This window comes from Panulirus ornatus, chromosome 37 (assembly GCF_036320965.1).
Source record: "Panulirus ornatus isolate Po-2019 chromosome 37, ASM3632096v1, whole genome shotgun sequence".
In the NCBI taxonomy this organism is placed as follows: domain Eukaryota; kingdom Metazoa; phylum Arthropoda; class Malacostraca; order Decapoda; family Palinuridae; genus Panulirus; species Panulirus ornatus.
Window position 1 is genome coordinate 805,627 of NC_092260.1, and position 12,773 is coordinate 818,399.

Genomic DNA, 12,773 nt, shown 5'->3' on the forward strand with positions numbered 1-12,773 from the left:
GTGTGTGTGTGTGTGTGTGTGTGTGTGTCTCTCTCTCTCTCTCTCTCTCTCTCTCTCTCTCTCTCTCTCTCTCTCTCTCTCTCTCTCTCTCTCTCTCTCTCTCTCTCTCTCTCTCATCAGCTACTTTATTTCATCTCACCACTCACTACACTTTCAGACCACCACCACCACCATCAATTTTTGTATGCAACACACTTTTCTTGCACTTGCCAGTATTGCTTCCCTGAATAACTCCCATTCCTCATCCAACTTTCCTAGTTTTGTTTACTCTCCCCTTTCGCCACTCTGCTGATATATTTTCACACAGGTCTCTTTTCATAGCTCACTCAACTTTCATCACCCTCTTCTCACTCATATCTTTTCATCTTTTCCGGTAACCTCTACAAATCTTCACCCTTCTCTCCATCAGGTAACGTTCAGACTATGCCACCAGCTGCCCCTTTCAACACGGTCATATCCATGAGTCTCTTTTGCACCCCCATCAGTTAGCATGCAATAAAAGAAATTCTCTCTGACCATCTTTTCTACTTACGGACGGATACATATATATGTCCATCTTTTTGACCAAGGTATTCCCAATCGCCAGTCGTGTTTCATCACACAACTTCATAAGCTGTTTGCTATTTCCATTTACCTTACCCATGCTCGCAGTTATACCCTCACTAACACCCAGTCGCTTGAATCAAAACTATTGACACACTCTTTCAGCTGCTAACAAAACACTTTTTTTTTTTTTCTTTTTTCGTTTCTTTTTTTTTTTTTTTTTTTTACGTTGTAGGCCCCAGTCATGGACATAAGTCTATACAAACGACGTGCCGTAATTGAAATACAGAGAGGATAATGAAAGGGTAAAAAGAAGAGACAAGCCAAAATATCTTCGAATTTTAGAGGAAATGAAAATCTGCCTTCAAATGTGCCATGTCATAGTCATTGGGAAAGACATGAGAGAGTAGTGAGTTCTAAGGTTTGGAGGTGCAGGGATAGAAATACTTATCAAAACGGCCACCCCTGAGTTGCCAGCGGTCTCACTGTATTCATGAAACGCAGCAGCTTACCGAATAATGCGAGGTCTAGCTAGTGGTGAGGGCGCACAAGCGGCTAGCACTTGGGAGCAAAAACCAGAGTAATACCTAAAAAAGAGGGAAAGTGAACCAACATTGCGGCGTGGGGCAAGTGGGTCAAGTTTTAAAGTCAGCCTGGAAGAGTTGATAATTCGGACCACTTTCGACTCTGTCAAGTAGGGATACAGAGCTAGAGCCACCTCTAATGTGAGAACAGTACTCTTACATGGATAAATCAATTCTTTGTATAAACGGAGCAACTGTCCGGAAGAAAAGAAGTTTCGACATCCAAACAGTACTCCCAGTTTCTTGGAGGCAGACTTAGCTATTTCTGTAGTATTGGTTATCTAAGATAGATTGGATGCTACTGTAATAACAAGTATGTTCATTGAGTTTGGAGGTGAATTACAGAACTTTTGAGGGATAGAGGAAAGTTGTGAATAATTCAAGTTGGAGAGATGGGCAGAAAGTGGGTCTTAGAAGTGTTAAACTAACCAGATTTCGTCTACTCCATCGAGACATTCTGTCCAAATCTGAATTTATTAAGGAAGTTGTGTCGAGACGAGACGTAGATCGAGTGAAAGAAAGACTCGGATGTGGAGGAGCGCGGCGTTGATTCGTCAGAATATGAGTGCATTTGGCTATTTGTAGAGGAAAGGAATCGAAAACAGAAAGAGTAACTGTAGGAGACAGAAAGACCTTGAGGAACATTATGTTAACGGAGCAAAATGAGGAAAGGAAGCCAAAAGAGGGGAGCTTAGAAATAAGGCCACAGTGCCACACCCTGTTAAAAGCTTTGGACATCTCAATGGCAACTAGACAGGATTCCCAAAAATCTTTCAGGGATGTTGACCAAACTTAGCAAGATGGGAAAGAATATCACTAGTGGACCGTGAGATTCAGGATGTCTGAAGATATGGGAGTTGAGGTGAGATTCATAGACTTTGCAAATAGCAGATGTCAAAGCAAAAGGACGATAGTTAGAGTGGTTAGAACGATAACCCTTCTTAGGGAACAAATGTTCTAATGCATGCTTCCAAAAAAACGGAAAAGTTCTGGATTTCAAACAGAAAAGGAAGAGACAGGTGCAAGTTGAGGCACACTTTTTTGAAAAGCGATTACGTGGAGGGACATAGGTTTCGTAAAAGGAGCATCAGAAGGGTGAGAGAATGTTTGTCATCCAAGGCAGAGGTAGAGAAAAAACGAGAACCAAAGAGAGTTGCTTTGTTTACGGCAGAGGCAGTTATGGTACTCTTACAACGAAAAAGTGAAGAACGACAGAAGTTGTTGGCGATGACCTTAGCTAAAGGCCAAAAAGACCTCTCAGTGGGTGTCGAGGAGTGGTTATCACACTTCTTTTGAATAAAGGAACGCTTTGCCTCACGCATAACGTACTTGCAATGGTTGCGGGTTGTGATAAATGCTGAATGGCAGCTGGACGAGGTAGAGTTTTTCCAAGCCTGATATACCTGATCCCATGCCCGAATGGCCTCAGAACAGGAACGAGTGAACCATGAATTGGAAGAAGTCAATTTGGAGGAAGAGGGGATAAATGCTTCCATTCTCGCAACAAAAACTGCTCTGCATTTGGCGAGGACAAAAGCATCAGCACATCATTTATCATCACGTAATTCACCCAAAGATATTCCAGTCAGCCTTGTTACATTCTAATTTGTGAATGTCTGCTATTTTTCACTCATCTAGATTATGCCTCAATCATAACATCATTAGCTTTACTTTTGCAGTTTTACTCTTTTTATGGAATATGGCTGTGACTCCATCTGGTCCTGGAACTGAAGTTTCTCTGAGCTACTACATCTTTTTACCTATACCATCTTTCTTTCTTTCGATACCTTTGAGCGCATTTTCACTATATTGTTTAAACAGTTTATCTTCAAATTCTTATATTTTGAATACTGATCTTTATTGTCCAGCCAACGTTTTATTGTTGTTTTTCTTGTTTTTTGCTTTGTTCTATCGTATGTACAGTAACCTTGGATGCGTTTCCATGTTTTTTATAACTTTCTTCATTCATTTTGGGTTCTCTTCCATGGGATTTATAATCTCATCTAATTCTCTTTTCCTGTTCCTTTCGTTGTCATCCTCTTCTTTTCTTCATTCATCCGCAGTTTTCTGTCCTTAGGTATTTTCCATTTGGTAATTGATTTCTTTTTCCTTGTCATCTTTTCATTTATCATTTGCGCTAATCTCTCATGTTATATTTTGCATTTGTCACTAGGTCATCGTTTCTATAGACCTCATTCCATTTTGTTTGTATAATCTTTTCAGTTATCTTTTTCCAGTTTATTTGTCATGATGAAAATTTATTTCGCTCAACACATTGTCTTTCATTATTGTTGGTGTATCATGCTAATAATTTTTCCATTTGAGACGCTGTAGTGATTTTTATACTATGATCTGATAGACTTGAATTAACTCCATATCTGGAAACAGTGCCACGTAATTTGTGAAAATGAGATATATTGTGTTGCTCTCTCTAGTAGGTCTATGGTTTGCCTGCACAAGGCTGGATATATGACATAAATCAGTTAGTTTTTGGAGCTGTTCTCCTTCTTCTGCTGATTTTTTCTTTCTGCTGTGATTATATTTGCGCCCATAATCTACTCTTTCCTGCCATTTACTAACATGGAAGTTAAAGTTCACGTTATTATCAGGTCTGGTTTCTCTAATCATCCCAATCTTCTTTCTTTTTAACGTTTGTTCATGTCATTTCAAAGTTATTCAATCTTGTTATGGGTAGTCTGTATGGCGCTAGATTTAATGTGTTTGTAGCTGAAATGTTCACTATAATTAGTTCATATTCATTGTAACTCATTTTTGTTATCTATTTTCCTTCTAAACTGTTAACATAAACTGCTACATTCCCTTGATTAAACTTGGTTTTATCTGCTCTGAACATTTCATATTGTTCCAAATTTGCTTCATCTTTCACTTATTCATTAAGCCACGTTTCTGATATATTAGATAGGACTGTATTGCTGTCCTTTGCGTGTTCATTGATGTAATCAACTGTGGTTGCAGACGTTTCACTTATGATACTTTCTATGTTTACATACATTATCCTCCTAGGATTCTGTTTTTTTCTTGGTCCTCAGCTGAGTTTTAGTGAGTCTTGCCTCGCATTTCTTTAAAAAAAGTTCTCATGTGTAATTACTTCATTTCCGTTTTTAGAATAGCATTTTAATCCCTTTATAATGAATACATTTTGAGAGTGTGGTCAAATGAACCAATTAGGGGCGAGATCGTGTAGTTACAGCGGGATGGACTAGAGGTGAAAAGCAAATCCAGAATATTAAGAAAGCGCTCACAGCGGTCAGGAATATGGGTGGGGCGGTTGATAAGTTGCTCTACATCATTGAGAAGAGAACGTGATGGCTTCAATCCCCCTACCATCCGTATGAGAGGAATTCAGCCATTCCCTCTGGTAAACGTTGAAATCCTCTTGGTAGAGCATCTCGGCTTGCGGGTGAGGTGTCGTAGCCTCATGGCAGGAGTATAAATAGTCGAAGAAATATGGAAAATTTGTAAAATTAGGAGAAAAGTAGGCGAAACAAAGGAAAGCGCCGTAGTTGGGAGACACGTTGAGCCAGATAATATCAGTTTGAGTGCTCATGGTTGTGCCTCTTCATAGACCTTTTCGAAGCCAGGTGCAAATGTACTAGTGATCATCACCAATAACCTTGCATGTATACGTGGACTGTGCAGATCCGACGTACATCACCAATAACCTCGCATGTGTACGTGGAGTGTGCAGATCCTAAGTTCATCACCAATAACCTTGCATGTATACGTGGACTGTGCAGATCCGACGTACATCACCAATAACCTTGCATGTATACGTGGACTGTGCAGATCCGACGTACATCACCAATAACCTTGCATGTATACGTGGACTGTGCAGATCCGACGTACATCACCAATAACCTTGCATGTATACGTGGACTGTGCAGATCCGACGTACATCACCAATAACCTTGCATGTATACGTGGACTGTGCAGATCCGACGTACATCACCAATAACCTTGCATGTATACGTGGACTGTGCAGATCCGACGTACATCACCAATAACCTTGCATGTATACGTGGACTGTGCAGATCCGACGTACATCACCAATAACCTTGCATGTATACGTGGACTGTGCAGATCCGACGTACATCACCAATAACCTTGCATGTATACGTGGACTGTGCAGATCCGACGTACATCACCAATAACCTTGCATGTATACGTGGACTGTGCAGATCCGACGTACATCACCAATAACCTTGCATGTATACGTGGACTGTGCAGATCCGACGTACATCACCAATAACCTTGCATGTATACGTGGACTGTGCAGATCCGACGTACATCACCAATAACCTTGCATGTATACGTGGACTGTGCAGATCCGACGTACATCACCAATAACCTTGCATGTATACGTGGACTGTGCAGATCCGACGTACATCACCAATAACCTTGCATGTATACGTGGACTGTGCAGATCCGACGTACATCACCAATAACCTTGCATGTATACGTGGACTGTGCAGATCCGACGTACATCACCAATAACCTTGCATGTATACGTGGACTGTGCAGATCCGACGTACATCACCAATAACCTTGCATGTATACGTGGACTGTGCAGATCCGACGTACATCACCAATAACCTTGCATGTATACGTGGACTGTGCAGATCCGACGTACATCACCAATAACCTTGCATGTATACGTGGACTGTGCAGATCCGACGTACATCACCAATAACCTTGCATGTATACGTGGACTGTGCAGATCCGACGTACATCACCAATAACCTTGCATGTATACGTGGACTGTGCAGATCCGACGTACATCACCAATAACCTTGCATGTATACGTGGACTGTGCAGATCCGACGTACATCACCAATAACCTTGCATGTATACGTGGACTGTGCAGATCCGACGTACATCACCAATAACCTTGCATGTATACGTGGACTGTGCAGATCCGACGTACATCACCAATAACCTTGCATGTATACGTGGACTGTGCAGATCCGACGTACATCACCAATAACCTTGCATGTATACGTGGACTGTGCAGATCCGACGTACATCACCAATAACCTTGCATGTATACGTGGACTGTGCAGATCCGACGTACATCACCAATAACCTTGCATGTATACGTGGACTGTGCAGATCCGACGTACATCACCAATAACCTTGCATGTATACGTGGACTGTGCAGATCCGACGTACATCACCAATAACCTTGCATGTATACGTGGACTGTGCAGATCCGACGTACATCACCAATAACCTTGCATGTATACGTGGACTGTGCAGATCCGACGTACATCACCAATAACCTTGCATGTATACGTGGACTGTGCAGATCCGACGTACATCACCAATAACCTTGCATGTATACGTGGACTGTGCAGATCCGACGTACATCACCAATAACCTTGCATGTATACGTGGACTGTGCAGATCCGACGTACATCACCAATAACCTTGCATGTATACGTGGACTGTGCAGATCCGACGTACATCACCAATAACCTTGCATGTATACGTGGACTGTGCAGATCCGACGTACATCACCAATAACCTTGCATGTATACGTGGACTGTGCAGATCCGACGTACATCACCAATAACCTTGCATGTATACGTGGACTGTGCAGATCCGACGTACATCACCAATAACCTTGCATGTATACGTGGACTGTGCAGATCCGACGTACATCACCAATAACCTTGCATGTATACGTGGACTGTGCAGATCCGACGTACATCACCAATAACCTTGCATGTATACGTGGACTGTGCAGATCCGACGTACATCACCAATAACCTTGCATGTATACGTGGACTGTGCAGATCCGACGTACATCACCAATAACCTTGCATGTATACGTGGACTGTGCAGATCCGACGTACATCACCAATAACCTTGCATGTATACGTGGACTGTGCAGATCCGACGTACATCACCAATAACCTTGCATGTATACGTGGACTGTGCAGATCCGACGTACATCACCAATAACCTTGCATGTATACGTGGACTGTGCAGATCCGACGTACATCACCAATAACCTTGCATGTATACGTGGACTGTGCAGATCCGACGTACATCACCAATAACCTTGCATGTATACGTGGACTGTGCAGATCCGACGTACATCACCAATAACCTTGCATGTATACGTGGACTGTGCAGATCCGACGTACATCACCAATAACCTTGCATGTATACGTGGACTGTGCAGATCCGACGTACATCACCAATAACCTTGCATGTATACGTGGACTGTGCAGATCCGACGTACATCACCAATAACCTTGCATGTATACGTGGACTGTGCAGATCCGACGTACATCACCAATAACCTTGCATGTATACGTGGACTGTGCAGATCCGACGTACATCACCAATAACCTTGCATGTATACGTGGACTGTGCAGATCCGACGTACATCACCAATAACCTTGCATGTATACGTGGACTGTGCAGATCCGACGTACATCACCAATAACCTTGCATGTATACGTGGACTGTGCAGATCCGACGTACATCACCAATAACCTTGCATGTATACGTGGACTGTGCAGATCCGACGTACATCACCAATAACCTTGCATGTATACGTGGACTGTGCAGATCCGACGTACATCACCAATAACCTTGCATGTATACGTGGACTGTGCAGATCCGACGTACATCACCAATAACCTTGCATGTATACGTGGACTGTGCAGATCCGACGTACATCACCAATAACCTTGCATGTATACGTGGACTGTGCAGATCCGACGTACATCACCAATAACCTTGCATGTATACGTGGACTGTGCAGATCCGACGTACATCACCAATAACCTTGCATGTATACGTGGACTGTGCAGATCCGACGTACATCACCAATAACCTTGCATGTATACGTGGACTGTGCAGATCCGACGTACATCACCAATAACCTTGCATGTATACGTGGACTGTGCAGATCCGACGTACATCACCAATAACCTTGCATGTATACGTGGACTGTGCAGATCCGACGTACATCACCAATAACCTTGCATGTATACGTGGACTGTGCAGATCCGACGTACATCACCAATAACCTTGCATGTATACGTGGACTGTGCAGATCCGACGTACATCACCAATAACCTTGCATGTATACGTGGACTGTGCAGATCCGACGTACATCACCAATAACCTTGCATGTATACGTGGACTGTGCAGATCCGACGTACATCACCAATAACCTTGCATGTATACGTGGACTGTGCAGATCCGACGTACATCACCAATAACCTTGCATGTATACGTGGACTGTGCAGATCCGACGTACATCACCAATAACCTTGCATGTATACGTGGACTGTGCAGATCCGACGTACATCACCAATAACCTTGCATGTATACGTGGACTGTGCAGATCCGACGTACATCACCAATAACCTTGCATGTATACGTGGACTGTGCAGATCCGACGTACATCACCAATAACCTTGCATGTATACGTGGACTGTGCAGATCCGACGTACATCACCAATAACCTTGCATGTATACGTGGACTGTGCAGATCCGACGTACATCACCAATAACCTTGCATGTATACGTGGACTGTGCAGATCCGACGTACATCACCAATAACCTTGCATGTATACGTGGACTGTGCAGATCCGACGTACATCACCAATAACCTTGCATGTATACGTGGACTGTGCAGATCCGACGTACATCACCAATAACCTTGCATGTATACGTGGACTGTGCAGATCCGACGTACATCACCAATAACCTTGCATGTATACGTGGACTGTGCAGATCCGACGTACATCACCAATAACCTTGCATGTATACGTGGACTGTGCAGATCCGACGTACATCACCAATAACCTTGCATGTATACGTGGACTGTGCAGATCCGACGTACATCACCAATAACCTTGCATGTATACGTGGACTGTGCAGATCCGACGTACATCACCAATAACCTTGCATGTATACGTGGACTGTGCAGATCCGACGTACATCACCAATAACCTTGCATGTATACGTGGACTGTGCAGATCCGACGTACATCACCAATAACCTTGCATGTATACGTGGACTGTGCAGATCCGACGTACATCACCAATAACCTTGCATGTATACGTGGACTGTGCAGATCCGACGTACATCACCAATAACCTTGCATGTATACGTGGACTGTGCAGATCCGACGTACATCACCAATAACCTTGCATGTATACGTGGACTGTGCAGATCCGACGTACATCACCAATAACCTTGCATGTATACGTGGACTGTGCAGATCCGACGTACATCACCAATAACCTTGCATGTATACGTGGACTGTGCAGATCCGACGTACATCACCAATAACCTTGCATGTATACGTGGACTGTGCAGATCCGACGTACATCACCAATAACCTTGCATGTATACGTGGACTGTGCAGATCCGACGTACATCACCAATAACCTTGCATGTATACGTGGACTGTGCAGATCCGACGTACATCACCAATAACCTTGCATGTATACGTGGACTGTGCAGATCCGACGTACATCACCAATAACCTTGCATGTATACGTGGACTGTGCAGATCCGACGTACATCACCAATAACCTTGCATGTATACGTGGACTGTGCAGATCCGACGTACATCACCAATAACCTTGCATGTATACGTGGACTGTGCAGATCCGACGTACATCACCAATAACCTTGCATGTATACGTGGACTGTGCAGATCCGACGTACATCACCAATAACCTTGCATGTATACGTGGACTGTGCAGATCCGACGTACATCACCAATAACCTTGCATGTATACGTGGACTGTGCAGATCCGACGTACATCACCAATAACCTTGCATGTATACGTGGACTGTGCAGATCCGACGTACATCACCAATAACCTTGCATGTATACGTGGACTGTGCAGATCCGACGTACATCACCAATAACCTTGCATGTATACGTGGACTGTGCAGATCCGACGTACATCACCAATAACCTTGCATGTATACGTGGACTGTGCAGATCCGACGTACATCACCAATAACCTTGCATGTATACGTGGACTGTGCAGATCCGACGTACATCACCAATAACCTTGCATGTATACGTGGACTGTGCAGATCCGACGTACATCACCAATAACCTTGCATGTATACGTGGACTGTGCAGATCCGACGTACATCACCAATAACCTTGCATGTATACGTGGACTGTGCAGATCCGACGTACATCACCAATAACCTTGCATGTATACGTGGACTGTGCAGATCCGACGTACATCACCAATAACCTTGCATGTATACGTGGACTGTGCAGATCCGACGTACATCACCAATAACCTTGCATGTATACGTGGACTGTGCAGATCCGACGTACATCACCAATAACCTTGCATGTATACGTGGACTGTGCAGATCCGACGTACATCACCAATAACCTTGCATGTATACGTGGACTGTGCAGATCCGACGTACATCACCAATAACCTTGCATGTATACGTGGACTGTGCAGATCCGACGTACATCACCAATAACCTTGCATGTATACGTGGACTGTGCAGATCCGACGTACATCACCAATAACCTTGCATGTATACGTGGACTGTGCAGATCCGACGTACATCACCAATAACCTTGCATGTATACGTGGACTGTGCAGATCCGACGTACATCACCAATAACCTTGCATGTATACGTGGACTGTGCAGATCCGACGTACATCACCAATAACCTTGCATGTATACGTGGACTGTGCAGATCCGACGTACATCACCAATAACCTTGCATGTATACGTGGACTGTGCAGATCCGACGTACATCACCAATAACCTTGCATGTATACGTGGACTGTGCAGATCCGACGTACATCACCAATAACCTTGCATGTATACGTGGACTGTGCAGATCCGACGTACATCACCAATAACCTTGCATGTATACGTGGACTGTGCAGATCCGACGTACATCACCAATAACCTTGCATGTATACGTGGACTGTGCAGATCCGACGTACATCACCAATAACCTTGCATGTATACGTGGACTGTGCAGATCCGACGTACATCACCAATAACCTTGCATGTATACGTGGACTGTGCAGATCCGACGTACATCACCAATAACCTTGCATGTATACGTGGACTGTGCAGATCCGACGTACATCACCAATAACCTTGCATGTATACGTGGACTGTGCAGATCCGACGTACATCACCAATAACCTTGCATGTATACGTGGACTGTGCAGATCCGACGTACATCACCAATAACCTTGCATGTATACGTGGACTGTGCAGATCCGACGTACATCACCAATAACCTTGCATGTATACGTGGACTGTGCAGATCCGACGTACATCACCAATAACCTTGCATGTATACGTCTTGTGAATCTTATCCTCACTTATTTCTTTACATTGAGACCAAACAAATTTCCAAACACCTTCTTCTGCTCTCTCAGCCCACACTCTTTTTGTTACCTTAGTATCTCTCTTACCCTTACGTTTACTTACTCGATCAAACCACCTCACACCACATATTGCCCTCAAACATTTCATTTCCAACAACATACCACCCTCCTCGCACACTCTATAGCCACGCCTGGCTTACCATATAACATTGTTGGAACCATATTCTTCAAACATGCCATTTTTGTTTTCCGAGAAAACGTTCTCGCCTTCCACACATTTTTCAACGCTACCAGAACTTTCGCCCCCTCCCCACCCTATGACTCACTTCCGCTTCCATGGTTCCATCCGCTGGCAAATCCGCTCCTAGATATCTAAAACACTTCACTTCCTCCAATTTTTCTCCATTCAAACTCACTCCCCAATTGACTTGTTCCCCAACCCTACTGTACCTAATAAACTTGCTCTTATTCACTTTCGCTCTCAGCTTTCTTCTTTCACACACTTTACCAAACTCAGTCACCAGCTTCTACAGTCTCTTACCCGAATCAGCCATCTGTGCTGTGTCATCAGCGAACAACAACTGACTCACTTCCCTAACTCTCTCATTCACAACAGACTGCATACTTGCCTCTCTTTCCAAAACTCTTGTATTCACCTCCCTGACAATCCCATCCATAAACAAATTAAACAACTATGGAGACATCACGCACCCCTGCCGCAAACCGACATTCACTGAGAAGCAGTCACTTTCCTCTCTTCCTACTCATACACATGCCTTACATCCTCGATAAACACTTTTCACTGCTTCTGACAACTTCCCTCCCATGTATTCTTAATACCTTCCACAGAGCATCTCTATCAACTCTATCATATGCCTTCTCCAGATCCATAAATGCTACATACAAATCCATTTGCTTTTCTAAGTATTTCTCACATACATTCTTCAAAGCAAACACCTGATCCACACATTCTCTACCACTTCTGAAACCACACTGCTCTTCCCCAATATGATGATCTGTACATGCCTTCACCCTCTCAATCAATACCTTCCCATATAATTTCCCAGGAATAATCAACAAAGTTATTCATTTGAAATTTGAGCACTCACCTTTATCCCCTTTGCCTTTGTACAATGGCACTATACAAGCATTCCGGCAATCCTGAGATACCTCAGCATGAGTTATACATACATTAAATAACCTTACCAACCAATCAACAACACATTCGCCCCCTTTATCAATGAATTCCACTGCAATA